At 42.0% G+C, this 21,832-nt stretch overlaps 2 long non-coding RNA genes across 2 annotated transcripts; both read left to right on the top strand.

The window, feature by feature from the left end:
• Nucleotides 1–2,610: 2,610 nt before the first annotated feature.
• Nucleotides 2,611–4,690, top strand: LOC311227378. The gene is made up of 4 exons (XR_014619592.1): nucleotides 2,611–2,838; nucleotides 4,038–4,107; nucleotides 4,232–4,340; nucleotides 4,540–4,690. It is a non-coding gene; the product is annotated as an uncharacterized lncRNA (long non-coding RNA).
• Nucleotides 4,691–4,759: 69 nt separating this feature from the next.
• Nucleotides 4,760–9,807, top strand: LOC311226854. The gene is made up of 4 exons (XR_014619553.1): nucleotides 4,760–4,830; nucleotides 5,536–5,584; nucleotides 6,991–7,117; nucleotides 9,223–9,807. It is a non-coding gene; the product is annotated as an uncharacterized lncRNA (long non-coding RNA).
• Nucleotides 9,808–21,832: the final 12,025 nt, after the last annotated feature.

Raw genomic sequence — 21,832 nt, 5'->3', positions numbered from 1 at the left:
ACACACACACACACACACACACACACACACACACACACACACACACACACACACACACACACACACCCTTGCTATCTATCTATCTATCTATCTATCTATCTATCTATCTATCTATCTATCTATCTATCTATCTATCTATCTATCTATCTATCTATCTATCTATCTATCTATCTATCTATCTATCTATCTATCTATCTATCTATCTATCTATCTATCTATCTATCTATCTATCTATCTATCTATCTATCTATCTATCTATCTATCTATCTATCTATCTATCTATCTATCTATCTATCTATCTATCTATCTATCTATCTATCTATCTATCTATCTATCTATCTATCTAGCAACACCAGCTAGCCACACCAGCTGCTAGCCACTCCAGCTAGCATCTGTAATATCACATCAGATGTTGTAATCTCACAGTAGCATTATGAATATTTCACTAAATTATTATTTCACAATAAAATAGTCCCCCCCCCACCCCACCTATACCCAACCCCACCCACCTCCCCCAATGTACAGTTTATTCGTCAAATGTACTCTATTTTTTTTCTTTTTTTTGTAAATACAGTACTGTATTTGTAAATCTGGTATGTCATAAATGTATAGATGTAGCAGTACTGTCTATGTATGTCGTGTATGTCATATGTTATGATGAATTGAAAATGGGGGACCCTGATGTAAACAAGACGAAAGTCTTTCTCTGGTCTGCATCCCCTTAACAATTGTATGTATTGAGCTGTACTGTACTGTACCCATTCTGCAATCTGTTAATAAAGTTTTCAATCAATCAATCAAAGGTGAGTTCAGACTTGTTCACCCAGAATGCATTGCACCTGTGCTCCGCCTCCGCCTCCCAGACTGCACTGCACTTGTGCCCCGCCTCCCAGAATGCACCTGTGCGGCAGTTTCCTGCCAGCTACCTCATGTCTCTCTGCATCGGACTGGTGAGTACTGCATGGCAATAAAGTCGATTATGTTGTATGTTGTATGTTGTATGTTGTATGTATGCTTTCGATTGCAAACGCCAGCGGAGTAGTGCCGTGTTCGTTTTTACATGGTAGAGAATATTATATTAACCGTTATGCATGCCTGCTAGCTGAAGCTAATTTAGCTAGTAACGTTAGCAGTTAGCTATAATGAATGTTTCTTGATTTTGGTGTTTAGTGATATCCACCTGTTGCATATACTGTTATACATTTTATGTAGGCTAACGTCAGTAACGTTTCAAAATGTGGCTTATGCTGTATTCTTTAACAGGATACACTGGCACAATCAGTTAGCTTAGCATTGCTGCTACCATTATGCTGGCTTGCTAAAAAGTCATGGTACACCAACAACATGGCAGGGTGCAGGCATACAGGCCGGGCCTGTCTCTCCCTCCCTCCATTATGTGTTTGTGCTTAAAACAGTGAATGATGACCGCATGTTCTCAGAGCATTTTCAGAGCACTGTTAAACTGTTAAATGGTCATTTTAAAACTAATATAAGAAATTAATGTATATAGTGGTATATTTATGAGGGAAAAAAAATATTTGCAACAGCTTTTAACATTTATACAGGTAGGTTATTGATAACTAATTCTGTTATGAGTGTCATATTACAGTGACATTCATACAGTATCCTTTAATTTCACATAATTAAATTATTATTTCACAATAAAATACTGTAATCAAAATCCTCTGTAATATCACATCAGATTTTGTAATCTCACAATAACATAGCAATATTTCACATTTAATTATTATTTCACAATAATAGTAATCAAAATCGAAAGGCACATTTGCATATTATTGGTATCTAGGGACATCTATGGACCTCAGGGAATGTATTCACATTGTCAGAAATATTGTGTCTATTACTAGGCTTGCTTAAATTGTGATGAAACAAAGGAGAATATGAATTATGATTTTTCTTTGCATCTTTGACAGTGAATAACACCATGCTAATAATGACCAAACATTAAAAACTGCCACTGATCTCGTTCAGTCCCCTCTTGAGATCATGTGTAAAAAGAAATCTAAGGAAATTAATAAAGGGAAGATGATTAAACCGAAATGTGGCTGGGCTCGACCCGTAGTGTTTTTTTTACCTGTGCCATCTGAGAACAGCGCGCCCGTGTGTGTGTGTGGCCAACATGCCGGGAGGCTGCCGTTTTAATGAGCTCTGGCTTGGAGATATAAAATATAATTCATGGTTAAAAAGAGGAGAACATCCCAGAGTAGGCGTGTGCAAAATATGCAGAAAGGACTTGCAGATTTTTACCATGGGGGAGTCTGCACTTTCGAGCCACATGAAAGGTGAGCCAATGAGCCATGGATGTTATTAACGTGTCTCGGCCTGGCTCGCCAGGTACTACTAAGTTCGAGACTACAAGTGCTCCACACCTGTCTCCGTAAATGTTCGTTATAAAAATACCACTTCAATAATCGAAACAGGCAGAATACACTATTGGAATTACAAACTCGTGTTTACCGGACTCTGTTTTTCACCGCAGTGTTTTGAAATAGGCAGCATGTAGCCTAGCCTAACGTTAGCTAATTCCCTTCCATGTATTCCCTCTCTCTCCCTCCCTCCTAGCAGAGGCGATGGTCCAGGGTCAGCAGCAGCACGTCCTACCAGAGTGGGAGGCCGTGGTTCAGGGTCTGTCCCCAGAGCAGCAGCGGAGTTACCGCCGGGAGCAACAGCTGAGGAACCGCCTGGCCCAGCAGCAGCAACTGAGGTACCGCCTGGCCCAGCAGCTGAAGAACCGTCTGAACCAACTGCTGACCCTAGTGTTCTCGCTGCACCGCGAAAGCAGATCACGACTGCTGCTGGATTCTGTTGCTGCCCGAGGTAGGTTGACAAGTTAATATAATGTATTATATATGATGCCAAGTCTACATAATTTTGGTTGTTTATAGCACAATAACATCTGATTTAATGTGATGGAAGAAATGAAATAATCATTTTGAGTAAATATTTAATTTACCACAGCCGCATAAGATGCTGGAAAATCTTGAAAATGCACCTTGAAAATGCTTGAAAAGTGCTTGCATTGGGGCGGTTAGGTGGCCGAGCGGAGATTGCGTTCGTCACCAACCCCGGAGCTGTGAGCTGGATTCGCCTGTTCGAATCCAGCTCACAGCTCCGGGGTTGTCACCAGCTTGGCTGGCCGTCCACACTAATACAATTGGCTGTATTAGAGGGTGGGAGAAGATGGCGGGGTGGGTCCGGGTCGTTGTAAACAGCGACTCCTACAGTTCGGTCGGGGCGCCTGCTAAGCACGGATAGGACTTGAGGGGGATAGTGTGATCCTCCCACACGCTACGCCCTCTCAATGAGAATCCGCGCTGCCAGGTGAAAAGAAGCGGTGATTGGCTGGACGTGTGTCGGAGGAAGCACGTGGTAGCCTCCACTCTCCCAGATGATCTGACTGTGGGGGGTAAGTGCGCAGCGACCAGGAAGGGACTGGGAATTGGCATACGACTAACATTGGGATGGGAGAAAATCGGAGGAAAAATGGAGGGGGAAAAAGATCAATAAAAAAAAGAAAAGTGCTTGCATTTTGCCTTGGAAAAGGTGTACAAACCCTGATTATCCCGAATAATAACAGTTATTGAAATAATTTATACAGAACTCTGAACCTTGAATCCCATTATAATCTTCCAGGAAGTGTAGTTCAGAAAAATTCCCACAGTTCAAAATTTTCAAAATGGTCGCCCTCTCAGAATATACTTCAGCAAATCGAAAAGTTAAATCTATCTAATGGCACTTTTAACCTATTGCTAAACTAACGTATTGATGATAATATACATTCTACATGCTTTTGTGACATGTTGGTGATGTTAATACTTGAATACGTTTGATATTAAAAACGCAAATCTTATGCAACACTCGGGTGGAACAGGTTAAACTGCTGGTTGTGTGTCCCATTCACAGCTCAGTAAGTGCTGCATCCATCTCGACTCCTGTGTCTGTTATTTACACAGGACAGAAACACAGTGGTCACATTTGCTTCACTGATTCTAATTTTTTTTTCTTTTCTTTAATAGGTTGAAGGTTCATCATCCTTACACAGCTTGCACAGGGAGAGATCTTATGTCCCATAGGTGATGAACAGAAGTAAGCTCAACACTGCAGTGATGAGTGAAATTATTGGTTCTGTGTTTCAGGTTCATGGTAGAGGGGTCTACAGTCAAATTGTGAACTTATCATTTAACGGCATCATTTTTTTTTTGCTGTTTAGTGTTAGTCTCCTTGTATTTAAAGAAGGCTAGACGCCGCAGAGAGGGAAGACGACACACTGGAGTGGCAGGAGAGTCCAGACTGACGAGAGGTCCTGTCAACCAATACGGGTATGTGTAGAGGTGGCAAAACAGCGCCAGTGTCCTCTCCATTCACACTCCATTGGGAGCAATTAGGGGTTACAGGGGCACTGCCATGCTAGACTAACTTAGGTTATTTGGATTGAATGTTTAAATTATGTATAGATTTTGTAAAATATCATTTCCCCCAATAGTATTGAGTTAACCTATGATTCCTTCCTATCCCTAGGTGTGTGAGGTGGGGCCCAGCAGACATACCGGACGGGGAGGCATGCAATCTACTTTACTTTTGGTGGGGCTTTTCTCCCACTTTGGCCTCCTGACAGACACTGATGCCCTTCAAAAGATCCAAGATGCCCTGGGTCAGAGAGGACGGACCATCCTGCAGTTCTGCCAGAAACTGGACAACCCGGAGATCAGGGAAGTTCTGGCCAGATATGATCCAGAGCAGAGGCTTCAGAGAAGACTCCTTATGGTGTACTTCAAGGAGCCTATGGAGAAACTGCTGCTCGGAGTTGATGTACGTTTTATTTATTTAAATATTTGAAATGCTAAACGAGTGATTACAAACCCTACAAACACTGTGATAGACCCTCTAAACACTGTGATAGACCCTCTAAACTGTGAGATGCCAGTGTTTTTTCTCCTTTTCTGTGTTTTATTTCAAAGTAGGTCTACACATGGTAGTCTTTTTTCAAAGTGGACTACTTTTTATTTTATAAATGTTCCACAAATAAGGGAAGGACTCAAATATACCTGAATAGTTCAGGGTTTTATTTCAAAGTCGGTCTATAGACACCAGTGTTTTGTCTCCTCTGTGTTTTATTTAAAAATAGGTCTACACAGCCAGTATTTTGTCTCTTCATAAGAGTTTGAGGTTTTCCTTTGTTATAACCGGTAAAAACAGCAATAAAAAGTCAAAATTATGCAACAAACTGTGTGCTATAGCCTATAAGTATAAAGTATAATAAATCGCAAATGACTTTGGGCAATTGTCAGACGTTTTATACTAAATGTGGGGTATGCTTCGGGATATATAAAACGTTATACACTGTGTTATCTTCATTTTAAGGGTAAATAGGTTGTGCGGCTCCCTGAGCATTTTATTTTGTGGCAGGGGGGAAAAGTGGCTCTTTTGATAGTAAAGGTTGCTGACCCCTGGACTAAACACTCAATGCTGGAACAAGAAGCTATTATAATTTGTTCAATGTTCTCTCCTTTTCAGGCAGTCCAAAGAACACAGTAAACAGCTTTTGCCGCCTCCTACTATGATGGTAAGTAATCAAGAATGTGTCTTTTTCCAAGAATGTGTCTTTTTCCAAACATGAGTGATCTTATAGGAAAAAGCATGACAATGAAGTCGTCATTTAAGTGAAAATGGAAAAAACATTATCCTACAGGCGAATGCAGATTGTGGAGGAGAGGCCCCTGGTCTGAGTTCAACTGGCCTGCCCTGTTCCAGGAGAGTGTAGTAATTAAAAGTGTACAGTATGCGTTGACATTTTTAGCTGTGACCACTCCAGCAAAGGTCTCTTTGGAGGCTTAAAGGAACACGCCAACTTTTTGGGAAATTAGCTTATTTGCCATCTACCTAGAGTTGGACAAGCAGATGCATACCCTTTTCTTCTCTGTACATGCATTAGGCTTAGGGAACAACCGCGCCGTTAGCCTAGCTTAGCGTCATTCACTGGAAGTAGGTGTGTCAGTGTAGCCTAGTTCCCAACAGTCACGAAATACGCTTTATTCTTTTTAAAACTGGGCTTTTGAGGTGATGAAATCACTGCGGTCAGGCAGCAGCGGTTCGGCAAAAAAATTTTCAGAGTATATATCCAGGGTTCGCACAAGGTCCTTGAAGTGCTTAAAATGCTTGATAAAAAAATTAAATAAAAAAGTCAAGGCCTGGAATTCCTTAAACAGCCCATTTTTTATCAAGGTCCTGATTGGCTGAGGACACAGCCACTAAGCCAGGGTGGTGCAGCAGTGAGGAGAGTAGAGTTAGGCAGAAATATCAATTTGGCCAAAAAATTACTTAGGTAATTATGCTATGAGGCTAACTGATCAATCTGCTTGTCTAACTCCAGGGTAGATGGCAAATAAGCAAATTTCCCACAAAGTTGGTGTGTTCCTTTTTAAAGGAGAAGTCCACTGAATAACACTTTAGAGAAGATTATTTCTAATTATATACAATGGTAATTTCTTTTTTAATTCCATTTATTTTTGGGCTTCCTGTATTTCTCACCCATCGCAATTTAGTTGCTATGCCAATTCCCTTCCTGGTTGTTGCACGCGTTGCCCAACTGTCGGCCTGGGGAGGGTACAGTACATGTGGAGTCGCCAGCCGCTTCTTTTCACCTGACAGCGAGGAGTTTCACTGGGGGAACGTAACGCATGCAGAGGTTCACACTATCTCCCCCAGATCCCCTGTAATTTTTGTGACAGATGGTCCAGTGTTAAAGCAACAAGGGCTTAGAGGCCAAGCTTGGTATTGCAAGTCACATGGCGCTTTGGGAGCTCAGCCCATGCATGCATTTTATCCTAGGGATCGATAGGAGCCCTGCATTTAGTGATCTAGGAGGCAAGTATTTTGTAATGAGATCGGATAGATAGGGCAATCTCAAAATTAGAAAATGAGGCTCATCGTGCTCGCAAGCCACCGTCTAAAGTCTAATTGTGTTCTCAGAGGGATGCCACTGGTGATCTACACCTCTACCAGAGGCCAGCAGCCAGAGGGGGGGACCCTGCTGACCACAAGGCCATTGAATCATCCTATGCTGAATTGACATGGATGGCATCTCCCTTAAGCTGATGTGAGTATAACTTGCATGTACACAGGGAACAAAATAAGCACCCACCAAACGCCAATGGCGTGTAGATTTCCTCTTTGGCTGGTAAATTACAGAGGCTACTCGGCCACTCTGGCGTGTAAAATAATTGGGAGCCATATGAGCATATTAGAGTATTATATCAAGGCTATACAGTGCGAGCATTTCACTCGCATTTGCCTCTAAAAATAGATTTGTGCGAACCGGGAAAATCATTTAGGAGCACAGTGTGCGAGTAATAGTCTTGCATAGTGGGCGTCTCAACTGCGCAATTGTAATTTCATAATAGAGACGGAGCAGCGTGGACCAGCTCTGTAACAACTCATCTAGAGTCTGCAGCAGTTCCAATTGTCTAACATGCTTTGCATCCTCGCCAGTTATACCCACGTCGCGCTAAAAACATTAACTACTGTAATAGTATCTGCTAACTGAGTACTCCAACTAAGCTAACCTGCTAACGCTAACTACTGCTAACCCTAATCACTGGGGATGCTCAGAGGCATAGTGGGGGAAGAGAGGGCTGATAATCTGTGTGTGTGTGTCGCTCTCTCTCTCTCTCCCTCTCTCCATCTCTCTCCTGAACCTATTTCATTCAAAAGGATGATATTGATGGACAGTAGCTATAGTATATAGCTCACTAGCTGTAACAGAATAATTGTATTAATTACTATTGATTAACTATTATTCAATAGCGTTTAAATGATAATGAATTAAATAATTGTATAAAGGATTTTCCATGTTCTGTCATCTAATAATATATTCCATTACCTTAAGTCAAAATGTTGGTATTGTGACAACAGTACAACATACAAAAGCAGCTTGACAACCAATATCCTTTGTGTCTAGTAGGCATGGGCCAATGTCTGATTTTGGTGATATGTGCTATTGCACAGATGTTGACCGTTAGTATGCACACGCACGTCGCACGCACAGTATAATATGCATGTAATAAATAGTTTGTTAATAAACTCTGTTACTTGAAAAATGTTCACTGTGCTCCTAAATTTAAATTTTATTTAGGAGCACTTGTGCTCCCTGGGAAAAAGGTTAGCGTAGAGCCCTGTATATAGTAATAATAATAATACATGGCGATAAACTAAAAAGCTATTTCAAATTTTTGGCTGGTAAAAAAATCTGCCTGGCTGGTAGTTTTTTTAATCTACCAGCCACCTTGGCTGGTAAGCCAAAAAGTTAATTTTGTTCCCTGCATGTACAAACACACCCACTCTATCTATATCTCTCTTCGAGCACATGTCATCATCATCAAACCTTTATTTAATTCTTGGGAGAACAAACAGTAGGGTTGTAAAAAAAAAGTGTAAACATCTTCAAATCATTATTAATATAATTTATATTAATATAGGCTATACAATTGAATTTCCTGTGAGCTAACCTCAAAAGTGAAAGTGGCAGCAGCATCAGAGGAGTTTAGTCCATGGTTCCGTCCCACTAGTGGTAGAAGCCCTGTTTACCACGAGCAACCTAGTGGTGTCTCACCTGCGGTAGTGAGAGGAGATGAAGGAGCCCCCCTCCCAGCAGCAAAGCAAGAGGGTCTAAAAAATACACCACTATCACCTTCAACATAGTATAATATTTGTATTGCGTTTTTGAAGAGGACAATTGAGTAAAGCTTTAGTTTTCAGACACAAGGGTTAAGAGTAGTTTTGGACTTTGTGCGACGCCTGAGTGATTTCCCCAGCCGTTTCTTTACCCATGTATGTCTATGGGAAAAGGTATGTTTGCCCCTAAAAGTGTCACGTGACGATCAATACCGAGATTGGCTACTCGCTCAAAATGTTTCACAGCCCCGGTGGCTTGGTATCCGGTGTTGTGAATCCACGTCTTCCTTCTTTTGGTGATTCAATTTTATCTGACAAGGACGTGCATTAGGTGCATGTTTTTATTGCTAAACAAACATGCAACTAGCACTCTCAAAGCTGACGGTACTCTGTTCACATTTCCAAAATGTGTAATAGTGGCAAATGTCGTTACAGACTATTGAATAAAGTTTGAGGAATGGTAACCCATTAAATCCTACTTTTCAAGGACTTTCCAGTGAATCATAGTGTCCTTTTTCTTCATTTTCCCAGATGCACCATGCACCAAGGATCCAGCTGATTACTGCCAATCTGGAGGATTCTGCTCTTCACTTGTGCCACCGATTCATTGACCTTTTGTGGTGTGGTATGTTTTGATTTGACTTAGTAATACACTGTATAGTTGGGATTCTGAATTAAACAGTATAATGTTCACACATATTATGGAGCCCCCAGGGGTCGGGAGAATATTGTGGAAAACAATATAAAACTGAAATGGTAAAGCTAAAAAACTGTAGACCTGACCACAACCCCCTCGGTTCAACAGCACAATATGTTGCTTTACTACTTGGCCATTATGTTATGTTCAATGGACTGCACTTATATATAGCAATAGCGCTTTTATCCAAAGCGCGTATGGCCTCTCATTCACCTATTCACACACATTCACACACCAATGGTGGCAGCTGCCATGCATATTGATCCATAAATAGTGTTTAGATTATACTTCTATAGGTTTTTAACTTTACATACTGTATTTAAACATTACATTTGAACAAACACTGCAAGCTAAAGTTTTAAATCATTTGAATCTGTTTTATACAGCACACTTGCTTCCAAAATAAAGCAGTTTTACAATCCTGATCGTTTGTTAACACTTGAAGCTTTTTGTTTCTAACAATCTGTACAATAAAAGTGTCTGTCTGATTAACTTTTAGTGGTGCCACTTTATTGAAGGAGTTTGATTGTAACAACTTAGGAAAAATCTGTAAAATAACAGTGTTTCTCTGCTGAACTTTGAGTTCTGTCACTTAATTGAAGGAGTTTGATTGTAATAATTATGGGAAAACCTGTAAAATAACAGTGTTTCACTGCTGAACTTTAAGTTCTGTCACTTTATTGAAGGAGTTTGATTGTAATAATTGAGGAAAAACCTGTGAAATAACAGTGTTTCACTGCTGAACTTTAAGTTCTGTCACTTTATTGAAGGAGTTTGATAGTAATAATTTAGGAAAAACCTGTGAAATAACAGTCTTTCACTGCTGAACTTTGAGTTCTGTCACTTAATTGAAGGAGTTTGATTGTAATAATTATGGGAAAACCTGTAAAATAACAGTGTTTCACTGCTGAACTTTAAGTTCTGTCACTTTATTGAAGGAGTTTGATTGTAATAATTGAGGAAAAACCTGTGAAATAACAGTGTTTCACTGCTGAACTTTAAGTTCTGTCACTTTATTGAAGGAGTTTGATCGTAATAATTTAGGAAAAACCTGTGAAATAACAGTCTTTCACTGCTGAACTTTGAGTTCTGTCACTTAATTGAAGGAGTTTGATTGTAATAATTATGGGAAAACCTGTAAAATAACAGTGTTTCACTGCTGAACTTTAAGTTCTGTCACTTTATTGAAGGAGTTTGATCGTAATAATTGAGGAAAAACCTGTGAAATAACAGTGTTTCACTGCTGAACTTTGAGTTCTGTCACTTAATTGAAAGAGTTTGATTGTAATAATTATGGGAAAACATGTAAAATAACAGTGTTTCACTGCTGAACTTTGAGTTCTGTCACTTAATTGAAGGAGTTTGATTGTAATAATTATGGGAAAACATGTAAAATAACAGTGTTTCACTGCTGAACTTTGAGTTCTGTCACTTAATTGAAGGAGTTTCATTGTAATAATTATGGGAAAACATGTAAAATAACAGTGTTTCACTGCTGAACTTTAAGTTCTGTCACTTTATTGAAGGAGTTTGATCATAATAATTTAGGAAAAACCTGTGAAATAACAGTGTTTCACTGCTGAACTTTAAGTTCTGTCACTTTATTGAAGGAGTTTGATCGTAATAATTTAGGAATGACCTGTGAAATAACAGTGTTTCACTGCTGAACTTTGAGTTATGTCACTTAATTGAAGGAGTTTCATCGTAAATGTAGGGAAAACTTGTGAAATAACAGTGTTTTACTGCTGAACTTTAAGTTCTGTCACTTTATTGAAGGTGTTTGATCATAATAATGTAGGAAAAAACCTGTAAAATAACAGTGTTTCACTGCTGAACTTTAAGTTCTGTCACTTTATTGAAGGAGTTTGATCGTAATAATTTAGGAATGACCTGTGAAATAACAGTGTTTCACTGCTGAACTTTGAGTTATGTCACTTAATTGAAGGAGTTTCATCGTAAATGTAGGGAAAACTTGTGAAATAACAGTGTTTTACTGCTGAACTTTAAGTTCTGTCACTTTATTGAAGGTGTTTGATCATAATAATGTAGGAAAAAACCTGTAAAATAACAGTGTTTCACTGCTGAACCTAACCTGTCAATTAACAGTGATTCTCTGTTCTCTGGTTCTCAAATAATAAATAGAACTATCTGTAAATTTATTGCTTTTCCACTTTATTTTAATTAGGGTATTTCAATGTAAATTTTACACTAAATCTCTGTTGCCAAGCTGCCAGACTTTTACCGTTTTTTTACCGATTTTTTTCTTACAGTGTAGCAGCTTGCCATAGAGGGGGGGGGAGCAGGGGGACTCGTTTACCAGGCGAGCTGCTGAGGGGAAGAAACTGAGTCTATGGCGGGACTTTAATGTCTTGGGCAGCCGTAGCTGCCTGCCGTGGGGGAGCATAATGAAGAGGCCGTGGCCCGGGTGGGTGAGAGATATCGATCGGTCATAACGACTATGAAAGATGTGTGGCACGACAGAAGCTGAGCACTCACCCAATCCTACTGGAATGTCCATGCCGTTCAACATGTCCTCACTCCCATCGACCTGGGTGTTGGGAGTCGCTACAACACACATTTGCTGGAAATCAAGACTTTCAAAATGGCCTTCAAAGTGATGTCCAGCCACACATGGAGAAAGAAGTCAGTTCTCCATGTCTAAGCTTAAATTAGTTAATAGCTTGATGGTGGGCACAGGCAGGAGCCGTCATTTTCTCACACCCACTAACAGCCCCTAAGTCCCCTGTAATCACTGCTGCCGTGGCAACCAGAATGAAGTGATGGATAGGGGAGGAGAGGTGTGATAAACATCTACTAGGTAGTCAGTCGTCTTACTGCTGAACTTACATCATCATATTTGCGCAGCTACTTAATACTGTATGTTTTACAGGATTGGAAGACAGAGGTGCGAGATTATTCTAAAGTGAGCCTACAAATCAGGGCATTGCGGCAACCTAATGTGTGTGTGTGTGTGTGTGTGTGTAATGTGTGTGTGTGTGTGTGTGTGTGTGTGTGTGTGTGTGTGTGTGTGTGTGTGTGTGTGTGTGTGTGTGTGTGTGTGTGTGTGTGTGTGTGTGTGTGTGTGTGTGTGTGTGTGTGTGTGTGTGTGTGTGTGTGTGTGTGTGTGTGTGTGTGTGTGTGTTAGGGTGACCAGATGCAAAAAGTCCAAAAGTGGGACAACAGTAAAATTTTGGTGGGACAAAGTGGGACAACAGTACGATTTTGGTGGGACAAAGTGGAACAAAGTGGGACAGATAGATAATGTAAAAATGTTTATTAGAATAACTGCCATGGTCTTCACTGAATAGATTTAAATCAAAGGTTAAAGGTTAAATCAAAATAAATACAAATTAAATACCACCTAACATCTGTTTTAAATATTCAAACGTCATCACTTGACAGGAATGTCTTGTGTTTGATATTCCCTGTTAACACAGAACAAGGGAAAACAGTGTAGTATAATACAAAAATAATAATACAAATAAATTGTGTTTCTATATTAGAATAACTGCCATGGTCTTCACTGAATAGATTTAAATCAAAGGTTAAAGGTTACCACAGTCGGCTGACCTGTATGAATGGGAGTGTTGTACTGTGTGATAGACACTTGTTATCTCAGCTGCAGTGACCTTGTCCGTCTGGCTATCATTGTTTGGTTTAAAAAGAAACGTATCCATAGATCTGGATGTTTCTTTTTGGTGAGCCACTTTCAAGTGAGACTCACGTCCACTGTGGCGCTTCAAGTTGTATTCTCCTCCATGCGCAATTGAAAACGAACTATGACACAAAACACAGAAAGCCTGCTGCGGATTGCCTGCCATCTGCCTCACCCAGTCATGTGTCGTTTGCCAGTCTTGGTTGTAACTGCAGGTCCGTTTCTTTTTACTGCTTTCCATCTTGAACTAGTTCGCTTGTAATGTTGTTGTGTTTTTTTTGACCAATCAGATTTGCGATATGAGGTAGCGTCACGACTCAGTCTCAGTCACGTCACAAGCAGGCAAGCAGCACGCTAAAGTACTATAACCAATCAGAGCAATGTGTGTGGACAAGAGGCGGGTTGCTACGTTTACTGTCTGTAGGGAGGGGCTTTTAGACGCATGTTTTTTTTGGCTTCGAAAAGAGGGACATCCTCTCAATATGAGGGACGCGGGACATTTGGTCAAATGGTGGGACAGTACAACCAAAAGGGGGACACCTGGTCACCCTAGTGTGTGTGTGTGTAGATGGATTTTCCACAAAAGGTCAGGATTACAAAAATGTCCAGTACTGATAATGATCGGTAATGATCACAAGGAATAGACAGCAATGTTTTAAAAGTACATTTGTTATTGATACAGTTTATATGATTCAAATGTTTTTTGGGGAAATCCCTTAAGGCACTATCATTGCAGTCTTCATTATGGTAAATCATCTTCATTTTCACCCAAGAGTGAGCATATTTTAACTTGGTTATACTGCAGACACACACACAGATTGCATGTTTACAGAAACACTCTCCGCCAGTTATTTCTTAACCTAGAGTAGAGCTGTTCCGACCAAAAGAGCCCGACACCCTGATAACTTCCACTGTAAGAAAAAAATTGAATAGAAATAATTTATTTATCCCAAGGGAAATTCGGCACTACAGATAAACAGTAAACAATAGCCTAAACATTTAGGTAGTCAATAAGACTAAAATAAGAATATGAATATAATAAATAATATAAAAAATAAGAATAAAAATAAGAATAAAGAATAAAATACGGTCCGGGATATACATTCTGGTATGTACATACATTCTAAAATATAAAATATACAGCCAAAAATATACAGAAATATACAGTAAAATGTACAGTAATAAGTGTAAACATTGTAAAGTGTATAGTGATCAGGAAGATTGTGAGACGCATACAAATTGTTAAGTGTCCAGGAAGATTATGCTGTACTGTCACCCTGTGTTCAGTGATGCAGTGAGGCACAATGATGCGTTATAGACTCTGATGGCTGTCAGAATGAAGGGCTTCCTGTGCCGTAAGGGAAGTTCAAGAAGCACAAGTAAAACCTCATGCAATATGACTCATTTGAAATTGCTTGCAAACGCTTTGTATCGGTAAGTGTGGAAGAGTTTGTGTTACACTGTCAGTTTTAATGTCAGAATGCCTGAATTTAAACCTGGCACACTCCCTCCCACATGCTGACCGGTCTTCTCATAGTGAGTGTTGCCTTGAGAGACTTTATAATGCTGTTAAAATGTTACTGTTGGGGCGCCCTCGTGGCGCACCACATAGTGCCTCGCACTCCCGCTCTCGGGGGATAATTTGTCGCATGTCTTCCCCATCTTTTCTCCTGTTCACCCTCTCCTCTGTCGGTCATGTCTGACCATAAAAAAGCTGGAAAAACACTAAAAATAAATCTTTAAAAAATAATTGTTTTACTGTAGCTCAGAACCCAGGCTCATCAACGCCTCTTACAGGCGTCCATGTTTCTCCCTCGGTTCCTAAGAGCCGTACCTTTGGAATAGACCACTGCACTTCTGCGTTACATTGAGCTCATTGGAGAGAGAGCGGGGGGGGGGGGGGGGGGGATGAGAGCCTTGACATTAAGTGGTTGAGTGCTGGAGACATGATCCGCCTGAGTCTCCTGAACACGGAGAGACCAATCCCAAGTCGATCGGCTCTCTCTCCCATGATTTCAGAATACCGGAAGTGTTGCGGTGGTCTATGCGTCATAAACATGACCTCTCTACGGAGGAGTTTCCAACCTCTGATGTTGACTGGAACGCAGCAGTAATATTGTGAAGTCAGAAGAACTTGCCTATTTCCTATTGTAGCGGCTTATAGCAGTGTCGTAGTCGAGTCACTAAATCTTGAGTCCGAGTCGAGTCTCGAGTCCCCAGTGTTCGAGTCCGAGTCCATGTCCGAGTCACCGAAGAAGAGCCATAGTCGAGTCCCCATTACCCTAGTACGAGTCCGAGTCCAAGTCATGGATGTTTGACTCCACTCCACTCGGGCAGTCAAAGAGCTGACGTACAAATAACAAAAGGTCTTCATTAAACATAAATGACACAGCGGTCACCGTTTCAAAGAGAGTTTATTTACTTTGTGACACAATAGCCAAACAAAAGCACTAGCCATCATCTTAACTACATTTTCTATTGAGGCTTATGCAAAATTGTCCTTTCATGACAGATTTTAAACGGCTCTTCCACTATGGATTTGCCTGTATAATCGTTAAGTCTGTTCATTTGTTACATTGTCTGGAGGTGTGTGTGTGTGTGTGTGTGTGTGTGTGTGTGTGTGTGTGTGTGTGTGTGTGTGTGTGTGTGTGTGTGTGTGTGTGTGTGTGTGTGTGTGTGTGTGTGTGTGTGTGTGTGTGTGTGCAGGGGTGCAGTCGTGCACACACGTGGTTACACGGCGTGTTATTAGTAGGTCACTCAGGGCAGAAGTGCGCGCAATGATAAGTACCCGGCCGTTGTAGAAAGCTACCCGGCCGGCGGCCGGCACTTCTCACCTAGACTTTGCATAATAATAGGAACCTACGAGAAGGTGGGGGGCTGCTTGATCTCCATTGTTATGCATAATAATCATCTGTTCTGTGCGCAACTGATGGAACATGTATGCGCGTGCGCGGGAGCGCGCATGCACGTGGCGTGTAACCAGTTCCCATATTACGACTGCACCACTGTGTGTGTGTGTGTGTGTGTGTGTGTGTGTGTGTGTGTGTGTGTGTGTGTGTGTGTGTACTGAGTCGTGGATGACTCAGAATGACTTGCTACGCTCTTGTTCTGTATGTGTAGCCCGAGCCTCAAACAGACTAATTTACTGAAAGAAAAGGCCAAAGAGTCCATAGATTAGTTTCTATGGTTGAACTGACAGAAAGTATTCAGTGAGTTTCGTGAATGTAAATTGACAGATATTCCAATTGGAGAGATATAATGCTATAATGTGCAGGAGGATACACCAGCCAAGGTGGATATTGACCCAGCTCAGGAGGATACACTAGCCGAGGTACATGATCCCTTTCAAAGTGTTGATATTCATAACTGTTTGTCCAGGATTCTTAACTCATTCAGTGCCAGCCATTATCTCCATCCTTGTAGTCAGTGGTGCAGTCCTAATATGGGAACTGGTAACACGCCACGCCATGTGCACGCGCACGCGCGGGTACGTGCATGCGCACAGAACTGATTTACACACACACACACGCACGCACACACACACAAGCGCATATACGCAAGTGCAATCTTTCTATCATACAAGCTCTTCTTGCTCTCTATTTGTGTGAATGTGCGCGTGGAAAGCTGGCGCGCAGCACAGACGCTTGATTCAATATCATAAGCAGGTAGACCCCCATCACGAATTCCGAGACACATTAGTATTCACCTCCACTGCCTGTGTCACACAGAATGAAGGGGGAGATGCATTCAGATAGCCAACACCCAGACACTTAGTCTACCTGCGCTTTTTGTTATGTAAAACGGTGGCCGGGTACTAGTCACAACGAATGGATACAGCGCATTTTTGTGCGCGCGTACACGCAAGTACACATCCGTGCGCGATCGCGCGTACTTCTGCCTCAGTGATCTGGTAACACGGCGTGTAACCGGGTGTGACCGCGACTGCACCACTGCTTGTAGTCAATGGGCCAGGGCCACGCTTTAAAAGATAGGCATTTTCGCTGTGCGTCACGATGTTTGCAGAGCTATATCTATATTCTATTTTATAGCTATGGAGACAATACTATGGCTCATTTGACAATCACTATCTCTCGTGATTTTGCACAAGCTCCCACGCATGCGCCTGTATTCCGATCCACGCAATAATATTCACAGGGGGAGGTCTCGTTGTGAGACACATGTTCCGAATGCATTGTCCCTTGGGATTATAAACTAAATTAAATATAGCACAATAGAATATAGTAGTATTATAAGTAAAAAATAAAATAGGAATAGGACATGACAGACCGATGCAATGACGAAAGATAGTAACAAAAAAAAAGGATGCAATGTGTCATGAAAATACAAATTAGGCAAGCTCTATACAGTACATTACGAAGTAAACTAAATACAAGTGGTGAAAAATACTGTTATGTCTATGCCTCATTTCGGGTTTATTTATTCCCCTTCTTGATATCTGCCAACAGTGCTGGCAGGTGCAGACTGCTCCGAGCCAACTGCGCTGGAGCAAATCAGGAGCAAACTGCACACCTATGGGCGTGTTTGCGCTAGTATCTCATCCGTGCAATGTCCTTAGTGAATGGCTCACGAAGACGGAGCAGATACCGCACGGTAAACATGCGCAGTTAAGCGTGCTATTACCACCGCGCAATCCATTCTTTGTGAATTCGCCCCTAGGTGTTCAGAGCCAATCATAGCACATTATCAGCCATCTATTTAGTTACTAATGACATAATATCAGCTTTAGACAAGAAGAAACACTGTGCTGCCCTCTTTATTGATCTGTCAAAAGCTTTTGATACAGTCGATCACTATTTACTCGTTGTCCGTGTGTAAAGTCGGTTTAAACCCAATAAATGTTTGTATCAATAACTAAAGTGTGCCACAGGGTTAAATTCTAGGTCCTGTCCTCTTCACTATTTATATTAATGATATTGTGTCTTCGCTGAATGATTGTCAAGCCCATCTGTATGCAGATGATAATGTTGTGTATTGTATTGCTGACTCTGTACAATTGGCCATTGAGAAATAACAACTTTCCTTTGTTACCGTCCAGGAAGCTCTTACTAAACTTAAATTGGTTCTGCTAGTAAAACTAAATATATGCTGTTCTAGAGCCAGAAACATTGAATATGATGGTTTACACATATCTACAATAAGTGGTTCTAGCATTAACCCATTTAATCCTAATGGTCACATTTGTGACACTTTTCTTTTTTTACTCCTAGAAGCTCTAGAATCATGGTAGTTTGCTCTGGATAAAAAAATAAACTTTCACAAGAAACAACATGTTGTCTACTTTCAAATTGTATAAAGGTCATGTGACTAGCTTGAATCATCACATGACCAGGCCAGTCTACTTCCTGTCTGTCCATGCAGCACAAAAAGGCTGCCAGAACACCCCACAAAAAGAAGTAAGTACAACATCTTACTTTACAGATTAAACTATAGTATGTTGTGTATATACTAATTAAAGGGTCTTCTACTTATATGTAATGACAATGATATACTTGCATGCATATTTTAACCTCAAGAGGTGGAAATGTAACCATGGTCACAAAAGTGACCATTGGGATAAAACATAGTCAGAAATGGGCGATTTTGACGATTTCTCTTATTCATCCACGTTTTTTGATGACCACCCAGACTACACATGATGACCACCCAGACTACACATAATGACCACCCAGACTACACATAATGACCACCCAGACTACACATAATCACCCAGACTACACATAATGACCACCCAGACTACACATAATGACCACCCAGACTACACATAATGACCACCCATACTACATAATGACCACCCAGACTACACATAATGACCACCCAGACTACATAATGACCACCCAGACTACACATGATGACCACCCAGACTACATAATGACCACCCAGACTACACATGATGACCACCCAGACTACATAATGACCACTCAGACTACACATAATGACCACCCAGACTACATAATGACCACCCAGACTACACATAATGACCACCCAGACCACATAATGACCACCCAGACTACATAATGACCACCCAGACTACATGATGACCACCCAGACTACATGATGACCACCCAGACTACACATAATGACCACCCAGACTACACATAATGACCACCCAGACCACATAATGACCACCCAGACCACATAATGACCACCCAGACTACATAATGGCCACCCAGACTACACATAATGACCACCCATACCACATAATGACCACCCAGACTACACATAATGACCACCCAGACCACATAATGACCACCCAGACTACACATAATGACCACCCAGACTACACATAATGACCACCCAGACCACATAATGACCACCCAGACCACATAATGACCACCCAGACTACATAATGACCACCCAGACTACACATAACGACCACCCATACCACATAATGACCACCCAGACTACACATAATGACCACCCAGACTACATAATGACCACCCAGACTACATAATGACCACCCTCACAACGCTTCTTCACTCTGCTGCCCTCCGGAAGGAGAATGAGGAGCCTCCGAGCTGCAGGACCAGCAGACTAAGAGACAGCTTCATACACCAGGCTGTCAGGAAGCTGAACTCTCTCCCAGCCCCCCCCCCCCCACACACACACACACCCAGCTCCCCCCCACTCTCTTACCTGCCTCCACAGAACCTGGACTAACCCCCCCCCACACACACACACACACACCCAGCCCCCCCCCTCTCTTACCTGCCTCCACAGAACCTGGACTAACCCCCCCCCCACTACACACACACACACACCCAGCCCCCCCTCTCTTACCTGCCTCCACAGAACCTGGACTACCCCCCCCACACACACACACACACACCCAGCTCCCCCCCTCTCTTACCTGCCTCCACATAACCTGAACTAACCCCCCCCCCCCCCACACACACACCCAGCCCCCCCCCCCTCTCTTACCTGCCTCCACAGAACCTGGACTAACCCCCCCCCCACTGACACACACACCCAGCTCCCCCCCCCTCTCTTACCTGCCACCACAGAACCTGGACTAAACCCCCCCCCACACACAGAAATGTTCGGGCGGGGTGTGGACCTGCCCTGTGGGTCGGATTCACTCCTAATTATGAGGGATTCTAAGTTGGCCCATGCCACATGCATCCACCAAGTTTTGTAAAAATATGTTCAATAGTTTTTGTGTAATGCTGTTCTAAAAAATGAATGGAGGTGAATGGAGGTCAATGGACAGCTGTGTTTGGATGGCCCGTGGACCCGCCCTGTAAGTCGCATGCACACTAAAATTTCACAGGTTCTACAATGGACCACAGTACACACTTCCACCACGTGTAGTGTAAATTGGTCCAGTCTAACGCAAAATATATAACAATACATAGTCAAAATCTGCAAAAGTGCTAATTTTGACTATGTTAGATCCCAATGGTCACTATTGTGACCAAGCATAAAATTAACATTTTCACCAACTTAACCATCATAAAATTAAAAAATAAATACAGATCATCTGTTAGGGAGGTCTAAGGAACAAAATGCAAGCACTTACATTGCAAGAAAAAATTTGGGATTAAATGGGTTAAGAGAGTCACTGAATATAAATATCTTGATGTGTGGCTCGATGAGAAACATTTAAAGGGGACATGCGTTGCTATTCCTAGCACTATTTGGGCAACTTTACACAATTCCTGTGAGTCTATTGAAGACACCTGTATGTTTTTTTTCAAAAAAATGCACTCAAAAGTACTCAAAACCATAATTTTTCAGCTTCAAGATTTCAGGCTGTTATGGCCTGGCTCCGCCCATAAGCACTTTGAGTGACAGTCAGTCCACACAGTCTGCGACTGGTAGACAGAGAGAGATAGAGAGAGAGAGAGGGGGGGGGAGAGAGAGAGAGAGAGTTACAGAGAGAGAGAGAGAGAGAGAAAGAGAGAGAAAAAAGACAGGCCGTTATTGATAAGGCCCCCTCTCGCCCTCCCTCCCTCTCTCTTCCTTTCTTTTTTTCTCTCCCTCTCGGGTGTGCCGCACGGCAGCTTGTGGGGGGGGGGCCCTCCCTTCCTCCCTCTCTCTTCCTTTTTTTCCTTTCTTTCACTCTCCCGTGTGGCGCGCGGCAGGTCCCCCCCCCCCCCAAGTGCTCCCGAATGCTCTCTATCTCTCTCTCTCTCTCTTCCTCCAGAGTGCATGCAGAGAGGTGGGTTTCTCTGCCGCAGTATGAGGAAGTGGTTTCCACTGTTGTGTAGTCAGTCTAGGTAGATTGTGGGCGGGCATTAGCTACAACCACAGAGCCAATCACATCACTGTCTGCTACCCAGAGCCTGAGTAACGTCACTCAGGCCTTCAAATCAGGATGGCCTAATTTACTGGAGCAGGAAATGATCTGAGCTGAATCAGAGCAATCCGCCAATATGGTATTTAGACACTAAAACACATTGATACTAACTCCTATTACTATAATACAATGCTAGAGACTGAAAAATGACATTTATAATGCATGTCACCTTTAAATTCTAGACAATGTTGCCTCCAAGTTGTCACAGAAAATTGGCTTCCTATACAGAAACAGAACCAGCTTTCCTTTGATTAGTAGGACATATTTGTTGAAGCAGTTTCCTTATCAGTCCTGGACTATGGTGACGTAATTTATAGCCATGCTGTGGCCTCAACCCTTAAGAGGTTAAGGACCTTGAAGCGGATTCTTGCAGCGATGGAGAGCCAGTGCAGCTCTCTAAGAAATGGGGTAACATGGGCTGAGATCATGCGGGCCGCTGCATTTCGATGAGTTGAAGTGGCTTGGTGGCGGT

The sequence above is a fragment of the Notolepis coatsorum genome (assembly GCF_963971535.1).
Source record: "Notolepis coatsorum genome assembly, chromosome: 4".
NCBI classification, from domain to species: Eukaryota; Metazoa; Chordata; class Actinopteri; order Aulopiformes; family Paralepididae; genus Notolepis; species Notolepis coatsorum.
This window is presented reverse-complemented; position numbering and strand designations above follow the sequence as displayed.